Here is a 12,622-nt window from a genome sequence, read left to right on the forward strand (position 1 = left end):
CGTCTCGCCGCCCTTTCTCAAGTGTTGATCAACACTTAAAAAAGGGCGGCGAGACGCTCGAAAATTTGTGTGAAGAAATAAACCGTTGGTGAATACAGCATGAGCTTTGTTGCAGTTTTGTTACTTATATATATATATATATATATATATATATATATATATATATATACATATGTATATATATACACACACATATATATACATATACATAAGATATGTATATAATATGTATGGATTCAAAGAGAAGTAATTTTGTGTATGCAATCAATAAAGGCTTGAAACCCTATTTTGTAGTATTCAATCAGAAATTTAAAATGTGATAAGAAATAAGCCTTGGTGGTGGAAAAAAAAATGACCGATCGTGAATCGACGTGATGGTGAAACATCTAACAAAGAAAACAAAACATTCACACAATTCCTCACATGTGTATACACACTTCACAAGACATTGCAAGAAGTCGCTGTATAATCACTTTTAACATGTTTATTTTTGGGTAAAATTTTCCTTCTTCGAAGATTAAATGTATCATACTTAGTTATAAAAAAAAAGGTTACATTCCTTATTGTTTCTAATCTTATCTAACATAATTTCATCACATCAGCAAAAGTAAAGTCGCAAAAATGCTTTCATAAGAAATACTAAACAGACTATGTTAATTCCTGCACATGAAAGAAGGGTTAGAACAAAGTAGCATTGCTATACAATAATAGGACACCTCTTCTTCTGATTTGTTATGTCAAACACCGTTCACCAAGCATAATATATTTTTAGTTCACGGAAACAAAACAAAGCAAAACAGAACATACATTTGATGATAGTAATGTTCCTTCTTCATTAGTCATGGTTATTACTACATTCAAAGTATTAAATGGCATGCCATAGACCAAGCTTTTCGTGTGCTCTCGGCCAATCCGTAGCCCTTTATCATGTTTATCAAAAGTGCAGAGGCTCTACACATATACGAGGCTCTCCAGAGTCAGGGAATGTGTGTTTGGTGTTACTTGCTGACGGCTGTCATTACATTCCACACAGTCGATACTATATCATACCAAAGCAATAATATTAATGTCTCAAAAAGTTAAACGGCCGACATTCCGACATAAGCATGGAGAAAACCAGAACAAAAAAACAAAAACACCATCGGGCGCGCGTGGCAATTATAATTATGTACAAGTAACAATAAATACATCGTCACTGTATATAAATAAATGGAATTAAAATTATGTTTCATGCGAATTGGCGGATGTGATAGATTGGTGAGAAGAGGAAAGTTATACGAAATCTATTCATGATGACGCACTCTTGCCAATTCAAACAGTATACATTCCGCCCAAGGCTTACGGTTATCATTAGCTCGAAATCATGGTTTACTTGGCAACAGCAAACAAAGACTTCGCTTTCGACATAATCTACAATAGTTATATACTAGTAGTTCTTCGCTTTGTTGACATCATGATCCATTAATCTTTGAAGGGCGTGGAGTGAAGTATTCTAGACAAAAAAAAAATCGGTTCATTGATTACAAAAAAGTAAAAACTTAGGATAATGTGACGTCATGCATTGCATGCCAATGTCATCCGATGAAATCTTTAATCAAAATCAAGCCTACCATCCATAGTATGGGAATTGAATGCCCTCCCGTAAATTACGCGTGCCTGATTTTAGCTCTTCAGGGCCTGTTGACAGCCTTACAGATAGAGATCTTACTTTAATTCTGAAATAGGACAATTCTAATTCTTATCGGATGAGACTGCAATCTCAAAATAGGTGTTCTCATGATCCGAACACTTCTCTGATAGAATGAGTCATCTAGTCATGAAAATATGAAAATCAATGCAGTTCTTTTATTTCCGGTGACGTATCCACTGGACATTACAGCTTTATTTTCTGCGTTTTTGAAACTACATGCATACAAAGTAGTAGATACCTTTCAAATTTGAATGCACTACCGATACATATCTGAATTGCCCTCCCTACGATGAATCCCAGCCTGTGAAACATCGTAATGTTAAGTTCCAAAATTTTATACATGTAGTAAAAAAAAAAACCGACGTCGGTTCTAGCAAGTACAAAGTAGACTTTCATGTTTATCAAACGGTATTGTCGTCTTCACCTGTTTTCACATCCTTACTTTCGTCATCGTGTGACATTTCTACGATCATGCAGATCGAGCTATACAGATTCGTAGCACTGCACCTTGCTCTATCGGCATTTGCCCGAAAAATCTGTCTTGCATTTGAAGAAACTTTATAGGAACTGTAACATATCTACATTGACAATACACATTTCGGTTGTATTACCAGTAATTTAGTGAAACCCTGCGAAATTCACGATATTGAATGGTGTTTTCGTGAGACGGGCCTTGCAAAAAGAAAAAAAAAATCAAATTCAATCTCTTTTTGATTGCTACTGTGTGTGTGTGTTTGTGTGTGTGTGTGTGTACCAAATCTTCTGAAGTAGGTGTTTTGTTTTGTTTTTTTTAGTTCAAGGATTTAGTTGTCTATCTTAGTACACACAAAAACATCGGTTGTTCTTTACAATAATATCGCCACAGCAATTTCACATGGTCCACCCTCTAATGATTCAAGCATTATGCATCCTATTATGGTGAATCCCATGTGTCTTTGTTGATCGCCAGAGCCCCGTAGAAACTGCTTTACACAGGTTGTTTGAAACTAGCACCTAGCAGCTATTAGAATAGAACGAATGCCCACCAAAGCAATAAGATAACATGAACAAGAGACACTGAATGAAGCACGTTTAGAATGACTGACGCTTTTCGATAGTTATCATCACACAATTTCACATGTAGGCCCTATCTATAAAACTAATATATGCGTCCAATGACTCATCGATTCAATATCCTAATTAGCATTATCATAAAGTCTTGTTTTGTCCATGTTCATACCAATGTCGCCCGATGATATTGTGATGGCTTTAGGGTCGGAAAAGCCGCAATGCCTTCCAGTAAATGATTTTTAGCTCTTTAAGACCTGCTATGATCGGGGACACAAGACTTAATGGTTTGTTTTGTAGTGATCATAAAAAACCCAACAAACAAACAAACAAATAAAGCCCGCATCTTACAATCAACTAATTTGTCACGGCAGGAGTGAAAAAAAAATAACTTTGGTCCACAGCTGCGTAGATTTAGCCATGTGCATGAACGTAGAAACCGTTTCAGTTAGATCATCTAAAGTTATGTATCGAAAAAAACATCACTTGCGCCTTCATTTTCTGCGCTTATTAGAGTAGAAAATGTAGTTGACGACACCATTTTGATTTAAAAGTACCATTGAGAGATATCTGACTCGTCCTCATGTCATGCAGTGAAATATACTACAGGTCAATAATGAAACATTTGAAGATGGTGTATTAAACGTTGTGCTCGGACGTAATCAAGAATTAAACGTTCTTGTGGCGACATCTTGAAATTTTCTGCTGTCATGGTTTCGCAATCGCCATCTTCATGATCATCTTGCATTTCGATGATCAAAGCGACACAGATTTGTAGCTCTTCACCCTGTTCCACGGGCTGAGTTAATTTTGCTTTGCAGTTGAGAATTGTAGCCCTAGTTTCTGTTGAAATTGTATGAAATCCCCTATTACGCCGACCGAACGACCCGATTTTTCGTGATGATTCGTTACCATGAAGCATGGCAAAGTCACTATTCTTGAAGTATCTGGGTGTTTGTTCTCGTTGACAAATTACCATAGCAGTATAATATTTCTGTGTAGCAGAAGGCAACTTTGAACTTAACTTTATTTCGATCTGATCTTCCGACACTGGGTCTTTTGTCACAGACACTTCCATCTCGTTGTCCTTTCCTTGTTCGAAAATCTGTTTCTCCCCAACTTCTTTCATATTCCAAGGAGAAACACGAAGAAATTCCTGCGAGCCAACTGTGACATAAACATTCCTGTTGTTGGTGATGTGGGATCCCCTAATCTGGTCTTCGGAGCCATCGCTGTTTGGTGGACGGAGATACAGCCTTGGACCTGAGAACTCATCCGGTAGGTCTCCGTACGAGCCTTCGCGGAAGAGTGTCTGTAGCTGCCACACTTTTAAAGATAAATCTGGAAGCTTTTCGGAGGCCCTCGAGAATACAGCAGTGGTCGTCACCTTCAGCAACTGCAGGGCATTCATGAACTGAAATCGGATACACTTGATGATCTCAACAAAGATGCCGTCCTCTTCGCATTGTGTAAGCCACAGCTCAATCTTCTCAAAGAGGGCGTACTCGCTCTCGACGATCAAGTCGGGTCCGCTGTCCAGTATGACTAGCATCGTCGCTGCGTCGATGTCGAGAAGCTGCTGGCCTGAAAGCAAGTTGAAATTTGTCTGAAGAGATCGGTGGCACAGCTTCACGATGTCTGGCATGTTGAATTCTTCAGCTGTCGGCAGAAGCGAAAGCATCGTCACCACGTCACTGTTGTCTATGAACTCACAACAGAGCCCATGAAGTTTGGGGATCATGTATTTATCGGCGAGTCGGATCAGCGATAAGACGTTGTCAGGGGTGAGGGCCACGGTGGCTGTGTAGAGGAACTTCAAGAAATCCTCGAAAACTAGTGCGTCGGGGTCTTCCTCTACCAGTGTCTGTCGGATGACTTGCCCAGAAGAGTTGTCACTACTTTCGTCACAAAGCTCATTGTTGGTTTGCCAGGTGGGGTCAGACAACATTTTTTTAAAGACGTCACTCCAGGCGCAGAGAACTAGACGATGTGCAAAGAACGTGCGATCCCCTACGCTAAGAATCAGATCACTGTACTGTTCCCGGTTGTAAAGTGATCCAAAGGCAGTGTCTCCACCAAGATTTTCCATTCGAGTACCTTCCTGCAAATGCCTGCGAGCAGCCTAAGAAGTGTATAAGAGATAAATCGGGTAATTTTTTACTGTTTATAGTCTGATCATGTGGCATTTATACCCGATTTTGATACCTTTACCATTACAGAGTAAGACACAAAACATGGCTAGAAATAATCTTGGGTAACCTACAAAAGAAATAATACCAAATTTGGAGAGAGGGCCTACATCTGTTTTTGCAAACCAATGGCGCAAAGGCGCACTTTAACTGCCCAGTACAATTTAACTCCAATAATGCAGACAGGGGGAATCTGATGACATTTCAGAGTTCGTTGGATCTAGTGCTCTGTAGATATTAACTGCATGTATAAGTGTTTTTTTTTTCAGTGCTGCATTCATTGAACATACGCTAATAACAACCCCAAAACATTTATTTTGTTGTTCATATTGTGGAGTCTAGGCCGGCGGGGGGGGGGGGGGGGGTTTGAAGGGGAATGAAATCCAAATACAGTGCACTTCCCGTGCTATTCCTGTTAAACGAAATCAAACTTCAGCTCCCCAAATCATCATCTATAGGCCTATATCTTTATATTCTCCGCTGTTCGGTTATAACGAAATTTTGTTATAAAAGAAAATCTCCGGTCCCGAGGTCTTCATTAGAAATGCACTATATTGTACACATGTGGATTGAGTGAAAGCAGCAATAATAGCAGAAAACATTACCAAGCATAAGGAAAATATTGCAAAAAGAATTTGTTAAAAAATCACTTTTTTTTTTGCTCTCAGTGCTACCGTCTCTGAATGACAAGACTACTACAGATTATGACGTCACATGGAAAACTATAATTATAAAGAAAATATAAAGGACACAAATACAATATCTAAATGAAAAGTAAACATTTGAGTCTCGAATAATTACTGACATAATAGTCAAAGTTAATATTATCTCCCTGCTTTCTGAGTGACTAAGTATTTCTAGTGCTCTTTATGATAGAAAAGTGTTTAAAATGTTTAATTTTCTTTATATTGTCATTATCGTCTTCCATTCGTTACGTCATGATCTGTAGCAGTCTTCTCATCAAGCGATGACGGCACCAAAACTGTAAAAAAAAAATCATTATTCTTTAACGGTTTTTTTTTTTACATTTTACCCAAACTGTCACTGTGCTCTATTAAAGGGGAAATCCAGTCCAATGATACGTTAGTCTGATAAAAAAGAGTAAACTCTTACCAGTTCACCGGTAAAAATTGACTGAAATTGGATGAAATAATAAGGAAGTTATGACATTTGAAGTTTTGCTAATTTCTGCAAAACAGTTCTTGTACAGTGGATATAAATATGCAAATGATGCAAAACAGTTCTTGTAAAGTGAATATTGATATGCAGATTAGTGAGCTAACCATGTCATAACCTCATAATTTTCCATTGAATGTATATATACACAAAAGTGGGAAAAAATCAATGTTTCTGTCATTGAGATCTGAAACATGAAGTTATTCCTGGTTGAATAACTTCAGACCAGTGATCAGTTAGATTACCAAGAGTTGAGCCTCGGGAGTAATGAAAAGTTGGCAGAATGAAAAACTTGAAATTTCACAATTGTATGTATACAAAATATATGGTTGTATATAATATATATATATATATATATAAGTTGTGAGGGGATGATATGCTCACTTTGCCATTTACATATTCATATTGACCATTCAAGAACTGTTTCCTGAAAAATTAGCGAAACTTAAAAATGTCATTCTATAACTTCCTTATTTTTCTTTTTTTCAGGTTTTTATCATGTGACATTACAGCTTGAGAGCAAAAAAGGGTTAAGCACCATTTTTTAACATTTGAAAGTATACAGTCCATCATTAGAGAGAGTAATATGAAAACCTTTCCAGTGACACCTAACTTACTTGTCACGTAACAAGGAATAATTTTGTAGTTAAAATGGTCCATATTTCTTACTTTCTTTATTTTCAGCAGCTTTAATGGCAAAAATCTATAAAAAAAAAACAAACCCCAAAACCACGGTGGAGTTGATTTGTTTTGCAATCAAACACTTCATATTCATCGTGTTTATAGTAAAATGTCTTTTTATATCCTGGAATCCCTACGGTTCTGTTCGGCTGATATCTGTACAATGTTTAAGCTTTGTGCCAATATGCTTTTATCACATGGCGAAGATGTACCTGAACTTCTTCAAGTTGTTTTTGGCGCACAAGGGTATCAACTGCAGCACATTCTGTCTCATAATATGCCCATCCTGTGCCGTATGCATTTTCGCCATCACAGTAGGTCCCGTAATCTTGGTAATAGACAGTATCGTTATAACCGTAGACGTCGTCGTAGTTGGGAGAAGCATCTGGATCGCTGAAATACATCTTGTAGTTCTTGGGCTCCGAAAACAAGAATGATGTGCGACTTTTAATAGAACAGTCAGAAAAGCTGCGATTAGAGTAACATTCAAATGTTAAGATGAACAATACAATGGGATAGCAATACACGTATACACTACTTTCTGTCCCATGGCAAATATCCCTCACGTGACATCATGCACACAACGGGCGCGTCCATTTTTCGTTGGTCGGCGATCGCTATTCTATATTTTTTCTATGTTTTAAATCTGTTGGAAGATGTTTTATTTTTTGGTCTTTTGATGTTGTCTTTTTTTTACAATAATCCCCTGTGCAGGAAATTGCACTGTCCACACAGTACTTCGATGTAAATCGGCTTTTAGCTGATCGTTTTTAATCCTGTATAGATCTGTATGTTCAAATAGTGGCGGTTTAACTTTAGTTTTAACGTGCGGTGTGAAGGCGACCTGTGGAAGCAAGCCCATGTATCGCCGCACGACTATACGCGTACCTAAAGACCATAAGATTCAGTCGTACGACCTGCCAACGCACACTAAGCGACCTCACCTTACGAATAGGCTTAGAACTGTCCTGTCTTCAGTACATTTTGCCAATGAGTTTTAAAGCACAAGCAGTGCATGCGCACTGCGTGCGCTTGCATTTTACTGCATTGTGATTGGCTGAAAGCCAACGACCGGTCGTGGAAATATTCAACATGTTAAGACCCAGTCGTACGACTGGGAACTGCAAGATTGTAAACAGTACCCATGCAAATATTTTTTGGTAGATTTTTATTATTGTAATCAAACATAAATTGTCCCCGATGAAATAAATATAAGTCATTTACCCTTTTTAGAAGTAATAAAGTTGTTTTTTTTCTACCAGAAATTGATTCGTGTTGCCCCATACTAAAATAAAACAAACAAATAAAATAAAACTGGAATAAATCATAATCAATGTGGAAGATGGTACACATATTAACGTCTGTCAATTACACCTATGTTACGTGAAATTGTTTTGCAGATAACATTAATATGATCTTTCCATTCTCAGTTTGCTATCGTCACTAATACCAACAATCTTTTATACTATTATTTTGCTCAAGAGAAATATTATCAACAAATATATCAGTAGGCATTATTTCTATTAATACTAAAAATCATAAATTTAGATTTAGAGATAAAAAGAACCAAATTACAATCATCTGCAAGCAGGATAAACTGTGGAATTCATTGTGGAACACCGCAATCTCAGCATTTGAGAGTTTATGCTGTTAATATCACAATTGTTTTTCCTGTTAGAGTCCTGAACCACTCCAAGGTCTTCCAACGAATTCTATTATTATTTTCATTGTTAATGGTGGCGAAGGCCTTGGAGAAGTCCAGGAAGATACTGACCATAATTATGACAAAACCAATTTAATGCTTGTGTTGCTTTTCTTTCAAACGCAAGTATAAAAGGGCATGTGTGTGATGTGCTATGTTTTTGACGAAAACCAAATTTTGAATCACTAGAACCTGATTTGCTCGACAAAATCTTCGTGTTCCGACATTTATTTAATCCTTTTGAAATCTTTGAAATACTCGAATGATGAAATGGGCCGATAATGGTTTACTTTAGCTATTTTTTCATATTGTCAGGTACAACACCAGAAGAGATAGACAATTAACAAAATTGAAAAAGGGGATCGACAACATAATTATATTTATCAGTAAACAATTTTCAGTGGCATCAAAACCAGAACTTTTCTTATCATGAAGATCACATAAAATTTACAATCTTTTAAAAACAAAAACAAAAATATGAAATTTGGGTTAGGCGCACGTGAGAAGTAATTGGATATTTTTCGCGTCGGTTGAACATTCCGCGCAATTTTTTTACCAATTGAAAAATACTCATTAAAAAGTTTCAGCTATCATTGACTTCTCACTAATGACATTACCCCCATTCTATTGTCTAAAGCTTAGACATATTTTCATATATATTCAATGCATCTTTAATAACTTTCCATGTGTTTTTCATTTCTTCTTGTTTAAAAAAATCAAGTTGATTTGTGTAACATCTTATCTCTTTTTTATATGAAGAACTTTTGTAAGAATGTTCTTATAATCAACGTATCTTTGTTTTTGTCAATTGATCTTAAAATCGATTTTGTAATCAAAGGAAGTCTCGGAATAATTGTTTGATACTTTTTCTTTATTTTACGTAATGGAATTTAAGTATCTAAATTCATTATCTGGATAAAATTATTAAAAGACAAATTTTGATCTTCAGTTTGAAAAACAGAAGACCAATCAATATTTTCTAAACTATTTTTTCAATTCAAATTTTGAAGAATTCCAGGTCTTTGTTTTCACATTTTTTACTCCTTTACTTTTTCTTGAGTAAATTTGTGTAATTTCAGAGAATGAATGAATGATTGATTTTGTCATGTTTGTTTTCAGGTAAAACGTATTTTGCTCGTTTTTAAGCGAAATGAAGGGACGGAAGTTGGTTGTAGCTCCAACCCGTATCCGGGCACTTACCCCCTGGGCAACTACCCTCCGGATAACTACCACCCGGATAATTACCCCCCAGGTCTATTCCCCCTTAGGGCAACTACCCCCCGGACAACTACCCTCCTAGGGCAATCACCCTCCAGGGCCATTACCCCCTAGGACAACTACCACCCGGTCATCTACCCTCCTAGGGCAACTACCCCCAAGGGCAATTACCCCTAGGACATCTACCCCCCGGATAACTACCCCCTGGGTAACTACCCCCTGGATGACTACCCCCCGGATAACTACCCCCCAGATAACTACCACCCGGAAAACTACCCCCTGGATAACTACCCCCCGGATAACTACCCCCTGGATAACTACCCCCCGGAGAACTACCCCCTGGGTAACTACCCCCCGGAGAACTATACCCCCTGGGTAACTACCCCCCGGAGATCTACCCCCCGGATAACTACCCCCCGGATAACTACCCCCCGGATAACTACCCCCAGGATAACTACCACCCGGATAATTACTCCCCGGATAACTACCCCCAGGATAACTACCACCCGGATTACTACCCCCCCCCCCCTTTAACCATACCCCGAACCCCCCCGCCCCCTCCTGATACTTACCTACTTGACAACCCTCCCTCCCCGCCCCCCGAAAGTTACCACCCGTCGTATATTTTCCATAAGTTCATAACACCATATCAGAAGATGCACCTTTCTCTTACACTGTCATCACTCTTTTGGCTTGTCATTTATTTTCTACCGTTATAACACATGATAGACGATAAACATAAGAAAAGGAGAGTTGATTTCACTGCAATTCATATTCCCTTAACATTAGCGAGGGACTCTTCGATATAAAGCCATAATTTTTGATAGGATCCGGGCACGGTTTTATGAACGTTATCAGTCCTGACAAGCTGTCAGTTCCACACAATTACCAATCGTTGTAGGTCGATCAAAGCAGGTCCATGGTAACAAGTCAGTGACTCGAGCTTATCAATCAAGCAGAACCCATGGTTTTATTGAAATTATTAGAGACTAACAAGATATCATAACTGGCAACTTTTATCAAAAGGTGCCCTAATCTGTCCTGAGAGTAAGATTACAGCTTGTTTTACATACAAGTAGAATTATGCTAGTTTTCAAATTAAATGTTCTCGACACTTTAAGAGGAAATCCAGTTTAAATATAAGTTAGTCTCATTAGAAAGAGTAAAATATTACGAGTTTAACGGTATTTCTTTTTTTTTTACAAAACACCCCTAGTTGTTAACGAAGTCTTTTGTCCTGCACCCTCTTTTTGAATAGATCTAGGGAGAGTTGTAGTTGACAGAATCCTTTTTACATTATAGGGCTGCTCTGTTTTATCCCGGCCATTTCAAGAGTTTTTTTTTTCAAAAAATTGAATCCTTCTTGGAATAACATGCTCTTTAATATTTCGTAAGGGGTTTCTAATTATCTCACCCAAAAGATGTTTAAAACCTGAAGTTAGGTCTCGACCAAAACCAGACGATATGAAAAAAATGTGTTTTTTTTCCAATTCAAATAGCAAACGTGTTCGAAAATAACAATGAGAGACGTAATTTTCTGGGGGAGGGTTATTGTAAGAGGGGTGATTGTTTGGAGCCTAATTTTAATAAGGAGTAATTGTCAAGGGAGGTAATGCTCTGCAGTGATCATACCAAGGAGGTGACAATCTCTTCCCACATCCTTGATATACTACTAGGTGTTTCAAAAAACATTTCCCACTTTTGATTCTTAATAATTCAAAAATTATGTATCAGATAACATTGTGATTGATATGAGTGATAGTTGAATAGTGTACAATTTGGTTGAAGGTGGTTTAGATATGAAAACATGAATAAGTTTCATGAAATCCATGATTAATTTCACAGTTAGGTTCCAGACTTTGCTCTATTTTCAACCCTCTGTACAAAATTTTACTTTGCACAGGGGTCAATGGGTGTGTATGGGAGTGTGTGGTTAACACCCTGACAATGGTCCTGAACAATGGCCAGAGTTTGAATGCTTCATTATTTATTCATGAGAAATTCCACTTTCACAACTAGTCTTTATACAGCCTCTGGCAGTATCTGTGTAAAGTCAAACGCCTGTCGATACTGTCGTTGAGTTGCGACAGTGCTCTCCCTACTTCTGAAAAACAGAATTACAACGAATACCTTCTGTTCTATCGTAAATGTGGTGACAGGAAGCAAAGAAAATAAATTAGAGTATATAATAACTTGTGTATATGGAGCCTTAAATAAATCTACTGTGAAACAAATCGCCCATATGGTAAATGCTGCTGAACTCTTTACCAAAGATGATCGCTTTTTATCGAAAAAGCGAAAAATTTTGTCAGACAATTTAATTAGTAGACAGTTGTATTAAAATGAGGAACTTTAGATCATTTATGCTTATTCATATCCCAAATTTAGTGATATGTGAAGCAAAATTTGAAAATGATTGCCAGCTGGAATGAAATGTGGTGTTTGCAAGCACTTTCTACCGTGCATGAATTCAGACTAGCAGTACCCAGGGCAATTCACATGAATTATTGATTAAGCATTCATGTGCCAGGGAGCGCGAGATTGACGCCTAGTCAACAGGTGGTTCAGGCATGTCCATTGTTCAGGGCCATTGTCAGCACACACTCACATACACATCATTGGTTCCTGTGCGAAGTTCAGTTTTTGTACAGAGGGTTAAAATTTGACCAAAATCTGAAACCTTACTTCAAAATCAATCTTAGATTTAATGAAATTGATTTATGCTTTCACGTGCAAATTACCTTCAACCAAATTGTACACTATCCAGCTATTACTCATATCAATGACATTTTTATCGGATGAATAGTTTTTGAACTATTAAGGATCAAAAGTGGGAAATGTTTTTTGAAACACCTAGTAGTTGTTAATATGCCCAATAATGCAGTAGGGCAATTCTGAAATGAGCGTTAACGGTATAAC

The sequence above is a fragment of the Diadema antillarum genome, unplaced genomic scaffold (genome assembly GCF_040938485.1).
Source record: "Diadema antillarum isolate AM-2024a unplaced genomic scaffold, OU_Dant_1.0 seq00000288_RagTag, whole genome shotgun sequence".
Taxonomy (NCBI): domain Eukaryota; kingdom Metazoa; phylum Echinodermata; class Echinoidea; order Diadematoida; family Diadematidae; genus Diadema; species Diadema antillarum.